Consider the following 11370-nt stretch of genomic DNA (forward strand, 5'->3'; position numbering starts at 1 on the left):
CGCCCAAATTTCTTTTTTGTAAAGATATGCTATGTAATTTTAAATGAATAATCATTCCAGTAGTATTAGATCCCGGACGTTGAATTATAGATTTGCATATGTTACAAACTGACTCCGATTTCTCTTTTTTTGTAAAATATTTCCATACCTCTGACTTTTTCGAAGACATTTCTGGGTATATGTAAATAAATCACTAAAATAAAAAATCACAACATAAAAATTGAAAATTGAAATTTATACGTATTTAAATATGCATTTATTACTTGAAATTTATTACATTTTACTCAAAACACTTCACTTACCAAAGGCAGCTAGATATATTAGAAAATTAAGTATTTATTTTATTTATTTCACAAATTTTTTTAAATATTTCACTTTCTTGCAAATTTTACGTCGTACAACTTCAAATTACAAATGTTATTTATTTTATGTAACTTAGTTAAAAAAAAACTTTTAAAATTTAGTTAAAAATCAACGGTTGCTAAGCAACTTTATTATAGAAGTAAAAGAAGAAAAAACGGTAGAATACCGATACTTGATTGATTAATAGTTAAATGAATGTGCAATATTTACATTTTTTTGTTTAAATAATATACTCAATACTCGAAAAAAATATTCCGAGTAGTCGACTACTCGGAACTTGCTTATAAAGTATCGATTACTCGGGTAATCGATAATCGTAATTGGATTCCCTAATCACACATAATTAATCTATAATTTGAAATAAAAGTTTATATATTTTTACACTAATACTTTAATTGAGATAAAAACAAAAGGATTAACATAACTTCCGGTTACCATGGTAATATAACTAAGAAAATAACAAAAAGATTATCCCTTGCCATAAATAACTAGTGCGTCAATAATCCTATTGTTCCAGGCCATAATAATACGAAACATTTACAAATTTCCTTTCCATCCAGACCATCCCACACCGACCAACCACGCCCTACTATGAGATCTCATAGTTAAGCGTGGTTCAATATGAGCTCTCAAACGAGTGATTACGGTGCCAGAAACATTTGACCCTCTTTTATCTACTAGAGTTTTGTTTAACTGTAACAGATGCGAGAGCCTGTAATACTGTATGGAAGTACATCCGTATGATTTCATAAATCCATTTTTACATATCTTAGCACAAACCCCATTGTGCAAAATATAGTACTTCACTACGACAGATTTAGGTTTTGCAGAAGAAGAACCTGGTCTTGATCTTTGACGGTTAACTGGGAAAACCTCTGTTGTTGTTGTTGTTGTTGTTTTTTTTGGTTATTCACCTCCTCAAGGCCGAGAAGGCCACTAATGATAAGGAGGCTACTTAATAGTGGTTATAACCCTCTCTCCACTCTATAACTCCGAAACACGATCCTTGACGAACAAAGCCGCTGCGCGGAGAAATAAGTTTAGCGCGGTACTACCAGGGACGTGGTGGGGATCGAACTCGGAGCCTCTCGCTTATGAAGCGAGCGCTTTACCACTACACCACTACCGCATAAACCGTTAGTGACTGCAAGTAGATGTCTCGTTGAGTTTAGGTTTCCATATCATGTAGCTTGGTAAATATTTCCACCATGTCATCCGTCGTGTAAATCTTCAAACAATTTTCCTTGCAACTAAAATAAAAAAAAAAAGGTTGGGCCTATCTATGTTTGAAAACACATAAGCTAGGTTTCTACCAAAACCCTAGGCATTTCCTATTTAGGAAATTAGACTACTAATTGGTTACATGGTCTTATTTATGTAGTTGTAATTAATTCTAAGGTAAACTAGCTTTGTTCAAAAATCATAAATGCAAAATTTTATGACACATAATCAAACACAACGGTCAGAAAACTACAAGTGTTGTATTTTCCTCAGCCGATGTATTTCATGCAGAAGACCCGATATATAACAGTATTTAAAAAGCTTTCTAGATAAACATTACTGAAATTTTATAACAAAACAAATAAATCGATAAAAGCTTACCTGCAAACATTAGATACTGGTGTCATGTCTGGTATTGTTTTTTTCCAACCATGTTTATATGATCTTTTCCTGACACTTTAGTCTTCTTAAAAGCATTCCTTTTATATCTGCCTGAATTAACAATTCCATTCTTTCTTTTCTTTAAAGGATTTTAATCTCAACTCATTTTTATCAAAGAAATTTGTAAGTCACGACCAAAATTTTATTATTTAATGTTACTATTGTTGACCGCAGAAAGGGAACAAGTCCCGGACGTGTTTCCATTCTGCGCTAAACTCAAAATTCAAACTGATGTTATACCTTTAAAAATGATTGCAGGTTTATCCCTTTTAACAGTAAAAGGTGTGTCTACACATTTAGAACTGATTTATGTTAAAAAGTGAATTTTTAAACTTTGCGCACTTGTTCCCTTTCTGCAGTTAGCAGTTCATTTGGAGTATCAGTTAGCAGGGTTTTTGAAAGCACCTTTGGATTTTTTATAAACAAGCTTTTGTAGAAGGATAAGGGCGTATGTTTTCTACAATCAGGGTATTGCTTAAATTTTTTTGACTTTAATATTTTTATTTATTTTAACTAAAACTGGATTGACGTTGAGTAATTCAGGATTAAGTCTAGCAGTTTTTACTAAAACTGGATTGATATTGAGTGCTTCAGAATTAAGCCTAGCAGTTTCTATTGAAACTGGATTGATAATGAATGCTTCAGGATTAGGTCTAATAATTTCTACTGAAACTGGACTGACTTTGAGTGTTTCAGGATTGAGTCTGTTTGTAACCTGGTATTAAAAAAAATCCTTATCCTTCCATCGATCAGGTTGAAATAGACTTATGCCAGATTTTAAAAAACCACTAATAGTATTAACTGGAACTAATACTTTTGCCCAAGCCTTTCCAAATATTTCTGCAATGTCATATATTGAGAATGTAATACCAACGAGCTATCATATTTACGAATATAATGACGTTTGATAGTTATAGTTTTTCAAACCCAGCAACATTTTTAACTGCTCGGATCATATTATTAGGCTCCCAATCACCTTTTACTGTTGTTGCTTTGCGATGTCTCATAATGCTTCTGAAATGAATAAAACCTATTTATAACCGTCCCAGTGGGCAGAGGGACGTCCTTGAAACGTCCTGAAGAAGTTCGTTTTGAACAAGGAGACGTCTCAATTTGACAAAGGGGAGACGTCTAAGAGACCTGCTAATTTAAATGCTTTGCGTCCGTCTCAAAGAGACGAAGTATACACGTAACTAGGACGTCACATGAGGGTTCTTATGGAAGATTGTCCAACGTCTTATGGACGTCCTTAGTGCGACTCGCACTCACTGGGGCGTCCATTAAAAGTTTTATTTTAGGTTGTTGTTTGTTTTTTTTAATTAGGATTAAAAAACGTGGCTTTTTTTTTAACTTGGGTTAAACTCTGTGGCTTATGACTATATCAGACTAGTTTCCAGTAATAATGCTAATTAATATTTAATTTAATATTTAATTAAAAAGAACAAAGACAATTATTAATGATCTAATAAAACTTATTTACGAAATTAAATTCTCCGAAAACATGTAAAAAGCAAAATAAATTAAAATATTAGCTACTAGGCTCTTTTGACTTTTTATTTAAACTCGCAGTCCTATTTCGATTAGCTGTTTTGAGTTATCACTAATAAAATCAATAATATCCTTTGTCAAGTTTTTTGAAGGATCCAGAACGCTTCTAAAAATAAAAATAATAAACTTTTTTATTAAAATATATTAATAATTTTAAATTTTTTACATAATCATAAATAAATTGTATACTTCATAAATAGATTTGTATTTTGATAAAACAGTATTTTTTTTTTTTTTTTTGTAAATAAAATTTCATATTTTTAAATGTTTATGCAATTTCATATCATTTATATTATTTAAGTACATCTACTTTTTATTTACAAATTTTTAGTTTGTATTATCACTATTACCTTATAAAGTTATCTATATCAAACTCTTCTATCAGTGACATAGGCTGAATGTCCTCGCTTTAATACTCGTATCACTCACCACTATTAATCAGAGATGCTATTGTATTTATGATCTGAGTTTGCTTATGCTCTAATTTTTTCATTTCCATAAATATAAGATTTTGTACCTTAAAAAAATGATAAAATAATTTAAAATGTTCATATATATAAATAATTTGATTATTGCCAGGCTCATTGCTTTAGTTAATTAACTCAATTAACTAAAACAATGTATAAATGTTGTAAATGTGAATATATTATGAAAAATTTGTTGTGTTTTCAATTGTTATTTTAATATCAATTTTAGTTCAATATTATGAAGTAAAATATATATATATATATATATATATATATATATATATATATATATATATATATATATATATTCATTATTTCTAAAAATTGTTATTGCGTTATTTAACTAAAAAAAAAATTATTTTTTATTTTTTAAAACTTCGGGAGTAAACAAAAAATATTAACATATTGATAAAGGAAAACCCTTGTTAATGACTTAAACAGCGATTTTGTTTTGACTAGCAAAGAATAAGTTAGGTTTTTAAGATATTACGTATATTAGGTATATTTATGTTGCTCAGCGTTTTTACTTGCGTTATAAAAAAATATGAAAAAGTTTAATGCCTGTTTTGAGCATATTTTTGCACTTAGTAAGATCGCGTTCGCCAGGAATTTAATGAATAAATGTTTTACGTTATCTTATAAATGTTTTACATTTAAACAAATTACAAAAAAACACAGCTATAGAGAATAATCCTTTTTAACAACGTAATTTTTTTTTTTTTTTTTTTTGAATTTTATTAAACAAAAAAAAATTAAATTACATTAAAAAGTCTTAACTATGCAAACTCTTTTGTTAATAATTATCAAAACAAAAAACTTTTTAAATATTTCTATGCAATCGTGCAAACTTAAAAAAATATACAAATAAAACAATGTAAGTATAATTAATAAATCGTATCATATCTGTTTATAATAAGCATTTGTTAAATATTGTTCATAAAAAATTAAGTTTCTTAACTTATAAACAAACTCAAAAGTATTTTAATTTTATTACAAAACTCTTTTTTTTCGTTAGCAAGCAATTTATTTTAAAGTAATAAAATAAAAAGAAGGAGAATAAATATGACATAATCTTTGTTAAGAAACATTCAATTTATTTATTGAACAATATTTGTTTTTATTTGCGTACCTACTTAAATAAAATATACTGTTAAAAAACTCAAAATCAAGCTTAATGAATTCATTTATCTATATAAACTTGAGTATATAATTTTTTTTTATTACATAATTAGTTCGCGAAGACTATCTGTTAAAAGATCATCGTCACTATCAATGTTCTCGGTATCACTTGTTTCGATTAGTTGATCAAAATCTGCTAAGTTTTTTTGAACTACTATTTTTTCTGCAATAGCAGTGACACATTTTCGGCGTTCTTGCGTGTACTTGGCGAGAGAACGCTCAATTATATCATCATAGTCTTCTTCTGACCAAAGACTATGGTTTCCAAGAATTACGACACAATCAGCAAGTGCCTCGTGACTCAAAGAGAGGCGTTTATCCGATAAGATATTGGTGACAGTACTAAACGTTCTTCAACTTCTGAATTGGACCCCAATATACACATAATTAATGACATAAGGCAACACAGGTTTTGATATTCCATAAAGTATTTTTTTAAAATAATTTTCCACAAACTGCGATGACAACCAAACTCAGTTTTAACAAGCCGTGTTAGTTTTTTCCATTCACTTAGTGCAACATCTTTTTGAAAACCCGCGTTTTTTAAAGGGGCGTTAAAATGGTTGCAAATATGGTTGTTTTCTTGCACTCCTGATTCTGGGTCTTTAATTATCCAATATATTGGGTCAATAACTTTCATGCTTCTACACAATATAAATTCTCTTAAATAGTCCTGAAACCTGCTTGATAAAATCGAATATAGTTTTGAAAAAATGTTTTTTTTAATTCGACGAATTTCATTTTAAATACTACGCTGACATACGTACAATTTTTGACCTGCTTTCGTTTATCACCAGCCTTAGCAAACGAACCTTCGAATCAGTTTTATCGGTGACAAAGTAGCGATTTATAAAGCTGTCAATAAATTTGTCATCTTGCCCAATACATTTAAAGTTATAGTAGTAGGATTTTTATGAGCCGATAACTCATTACTTTCGATTATTTTAGACGCAGGAATAACTATTTCCAAGCTGTCTAGATACAAACCAACTTTGTAGAGGAAAGAATGGCGTTTAAATAATTTCAATAGGCCTTACACTTTCGCTACAGTTTTGGAATTAGTCTGTTCACTAACATAATTTTGATAAGCCATAACAAAAGCTGGCCATGTTTCTAACAGATTCAAAACTCCTCTCCTCCTGCGTCCAACAAACCTTGTTCTGGTAATTTTTGGTAAGTTTTAATGCGTTAAACCGAGGCATTTTGAAGCTGCTTCAACTTCTGCTTTTAATTTACCTGAATTTCTTAATAGATAATAATTAGCAATATAAAAGTCATCAATCTTTATAAAATCAGGAATTCCTTTTAATACATCTTTTACAGCCAATTCAATTCTATGATTAATTCAATGAATTTTAATCAACCATGGACGATTTTGCTGCAACTGGGAAAGCACACCTTTATGTATACCGAAGTTAACACTAGCCCCATCTGCTGTTGCATATACAACTTTGTTGGTATAATCTTCGGTACTTAATTTAAATAATGATTTATCCGATTCAAAAATACTGTTTATACCAATGGTCACAGAGTTGGAGTTGCTACCACTAAAAAGTTACATATCCAACAACTCTGTTACCATGTAAATCATCATGCCATTGTTATCAGTTGGAACTAAAACTAGTTCCTTTTCTTTTCCAGTTTTTCTTGTTTGACTTCCATCATTAAAAATGGAAAAAAATTGCACCTTTGGAGGTTTTCAAAGCATTTTTCCCGCACAGAGTCAGCACAACATTTAATCATTTCTCTGCATGTGTGCCCATTCTCGTTGCGTTTAATAATGCTTGCGCCAGTTATTTTTGCACCCCTCACCTAAAATAGTAAAGTCAAATACATTCCAATATATAAAAAGGCTGTTGCTCGCGCAATGGTATAGTATCTTTAATTTTTTTTTAAATTTTATTGTCAAATAAATTGTTATTTTATATATATACAGGGTTAGTCAAAAGTTTTGTCTCCCCCACTGGTCTAATAATTTCAACTTTAATACAAAAACAAGTAATGATTTGCAAGAAATACATATTTATTAAACACAACAATACATAAACCAATAAAATAAAAATATAATTCATGCTTAGTACTTAGTATGTCCTCCATTTGCAGCTCGAACAGCCGCAACACGACTCGGCAGAGATTCCGCCAGAGCCTTCAGAAAATCACCATCCATCGATTTCCAAGTGTTTTGAACACGGCGTACCATTTCTTCCCTATTTTTTGGGCGTGGTTCAAGCAGCACACTGTCTTGAAGTTTTGCCCTCAAGTGTTCGGTACAGGTCATGTCAGGGCTGTTACCTGGCCACCGACCTTTTGGGATAAAGGCGGCAAAATTTTTACAACAAAATTCCTGGGTCTTCTTCGCGAAAGTGCTGGAGCACCATCTTGCTGAAATAACACATGTTGAGGGCTAAACATAAGTTGGCGACAGTCAGCATCATTACCGGCTTGTTTTCCTACACAAGCTTCTTTATAAACTGGAAGAATATTATTTATGTAACAATCAGCATTGATCGTAACTTTTTCTGGGACAATTATTAATTTTGTCAAACCATACCTTGACATTCCACCGGCAACCATAATTTTAAGTCCATTTTTTGGCTTCTGCGCCGGGATAATTTTAGTTTTGTCGTCAGTGCGAATGCGGACATTTTGTCGGTTCGGAGTCGGGAAAAGTTCGATAGGCGACTCATCCGTCCAAAGAATGTGACTCCTCTTGATACGCCTTAAATGGTTATCGACCAGATACCCGTTTTCGTCTAACCACTGGCACAGCTTTAAGCGATCGTCTTTATTTTTTGCAGTTAGTAGGGGTTTTATTGGCTGTTTATAAGCAATTTTACCCCACGGTTGTTCGCGAACGAATCTTCGTACAGTTGACTCTGATACGATTTTATTTTTTTCCCGATATCGATGCGACATGTTCAGCTTTCTTGCGCAAGCACCTGGAGATGAACCCCACTTTTTTATAGTTTCGGTGATGATTTTTTTTGACGCTGGTGACAAAGCCTTCGGACGACCAGAACGAAACTTGTCGTTAAACTTTGACGATGGTGATTTTGTCCAGTACCGCTGAACCGTTCGTGGATGACACCCCAACACTTTGGCAATTTGTGTCTTCGTCATGCCGGCCATCTGCAGTTCCGCCATTCTTTTTCTTAAAGCAGGAGCTGTATTTGTGACACCAGCTATTTTTCCCATCTAAAATAATAATACAAAACATAAGTTTTTCAGAATACTTCGCTTGTAATTGAAATTTAATTTTAGGGTGGGGGGAGACAAAACTTTTGACATGCATGATGAAAATTTCACCTTTAAAATTTTGAACACTAAACTAAGCCCTAACAATCCGTGTTTTCATTTTATAATAATATAGACAAAATACTATCTATTAATCATGCTCATTATAAAATACCTACGTTTATTTAATAACAGCACCTTATTAAATATTCTTACCTTCCTGCTTTATAATAAAATCTTCGTATATTAAATTAAATAGTTTTTATGTCAAAAACATATTTTTAAAAATAACATCAGTAAACAACAGTATTAAGGTCAAGGTTAGATACTGAAAATAATTATCTATAAATTACAACGCTGACAAGAGATAAAATGTACTTCAAAAAAAGTGCCACTAAGGGGAGACAAAACTTTTGACTAACCCTGTATATACTATATTTTAAATCAACCAATCAGACTTCACTACCGCGACTTTGAGAGAATGTTAAAAGAACGGTACCATTGAGGGAACAACTTCTGTATATATATATAAAAAAAATCATAATAGAAAAGTAAAGAATTACAAGTAACAACATAAAACAAGTAAAACTTAAAACAAAGTATTTCAACGCAAATTACAACTAATTTAGGACTAACCAAAACAGAAAAAAAATGCGTGAGGCATTGTTGGGTGGCACGCCATTTTATAGGCAATTTTTATAAGGTTACGGTAGGAATTTTGCTTGTGTATTTTTTTCAGTGCAGAAGGGTTTAAACATGAGCTTGTTGAAAAATTTTTGAAAACCTAAACAGTAGCATTTGTTTATTTTATTTTTTCAGCTTGTAAAGGCGATTATCACGAGGCGAAAAAAGTTTCAGGACGATAATCGTTTTCATCGCAGACAAAACGCTGTTTTGATTTTCACTAAAAACCATTTTTCACAAATAATAAGAAATATGGCAAAACGGGAAGTGTTGAATATATTTGTTTTTAAAAAAACATTGTTAAATATTATTTGAAATTGTTATAGAAATAGAAAATAAAAACAGCGCCACCACAAGGGAAAATAAATTTTTGCGACAAATTTACTGTAATAAACAAAGGCTATGAATCAATCTTTCATCACTTAATAACGCGTTACTAAGCAACGAAAGAAAAAAAAAAGAATGATAATAATGTTTCCTTTTTATTAATAATAATAAAAAGACAACATTTTTATTGTACCGATTATTAACAAATAATTTATTTTTTTAAAAACAATGTTTATTATGGCTGATATTTGTTTATAATAACATTTTTAATTATAACGGGTGACGGGAACATGACGGGGGATGTCGAAAAATGAATTTCGGAATAGTTTCGAATATATTTAAAAGGCCTAATATAGCAAAAAAAACGAATAGTGTCGCAAATAATAAAAGGAATAATGTCGCAAATAGTAAAAACGGACCCATAGATTTGCGACACTATTCCGCTTTTTTTTTGTTTTCGACACTATTCATTAAACTCCTTTGCAACATTATTCCTTCTTATATTTTCAACACTATTCATTAAATTCATTTGCGACATTATTCCTTATTCTGTTATTCGACAATCAATCATGTGACAATTTGCGACACTATTCCTTTTTCACATTTTCGACAATCAAATTTGCGACTATCAAAATTTTGCGACATTATTCCTGTCACCCATTATAACATGTAATTAATAGTTTTGTGAAAATAATTTTTTTTAACAATTTTTCATTTTATTTATTTATTTATTTTTTTTTATGGTGCTCCAAGAAGTCCTAACGGTCTTGTCACAGAGCACCGCGGAAGTGCGTTTAACCAGGAAGTTCACGCCTCCTTCCTTACCGTGACGCGAAATATGTCCAGAGCTCGTTTCGAACCTGGATCTCCTGCTTATAAAGCAAGCGTTCTAACCACTGCGCCACGGCCGCACCGTGGTTTGCTTTAAACGCAAAACTGTTATAAATAAATACAAAAAATTGAACTTTTTCACTATGCACATTGGGAGATAGAACCTTATAATTCTCATGCACCGATATGCTATTTTGTCTTAAACCAATTTATATTACTTAATAAATAATAAAAAATGTATGTTCTAAGCAATCAATTAAACAAATTTGATGTTTTGATTATTTAATTTAACGAAGTTAACAACTTTTACTTTTGATTTAAAAAATTTATAAGGGTATAACAAATTTTTTAAATTCTTTCAACATTACAAAAGTGAGATAGAACCCTAATATCGTAACGTGACGATTTACAAGATTTAAAAATTATTTCAAGTCTAACAACTTTACTTGGATAAATATTTAATTTAATAAACCAAGAATATAATTTTATTTTTTGCTTTTAACTAAAATGGAATCGATTGACAATGAAACAAAAAAATTCAACTAATTTATAAACCCTTAAACTGTTGGCTACTCCATCTTCATTTTCGCCTTCATTTTCTAATTGAATTGCATGTTGATGAGTTGCTCCTGACAAATGTCTACAAATACTTTTTTTAAATAATTCGTGCCATTTATAAACCGTAGAGCAGCTGGCCTTACGGCACCATTGGTTTTGGATAAGATTTTCTGTTGATGAAGCTTACATAAACTGCATATGGTTTTAATGATATAAATCTTCCCTTTTTCCGTGAGTGTTTCAATTTAAAAACATCGGCAAAGTCCCAAGACTTAAAAGTTTTCAAAGTAATTTTTTGGTTCTTCAATATACAATCCATTATTGAACTTCAAACAATTTGGAGAGAATAAAAATATACTAGGTTTTGATATTCTAGTTTGTCTTATTTTATATAGAAAAATACATAGTCATTAGTAAAGAATAAAGACTGTCATTAAACTAAAACATGCCTTAGTTTTAAATTAACGGAGTCGGCAACGTGCGCATGCATAATGAAACCTCCGTTGTATGAATATAT

This window comes from Hydra vulgaris, chromosome 01 (assembly GCF_038396675.1).
Source record: "Hydra vulgaris chromosome 01, alternate assembly HydraT2T_AEP".
Classification (NCBI taxonomy): Eukaryota; Metazoa; Cnidaria; class Hydrozoa; order Anthoathecata; family Hydridae; genus Hydra; species Hydra vulgaris.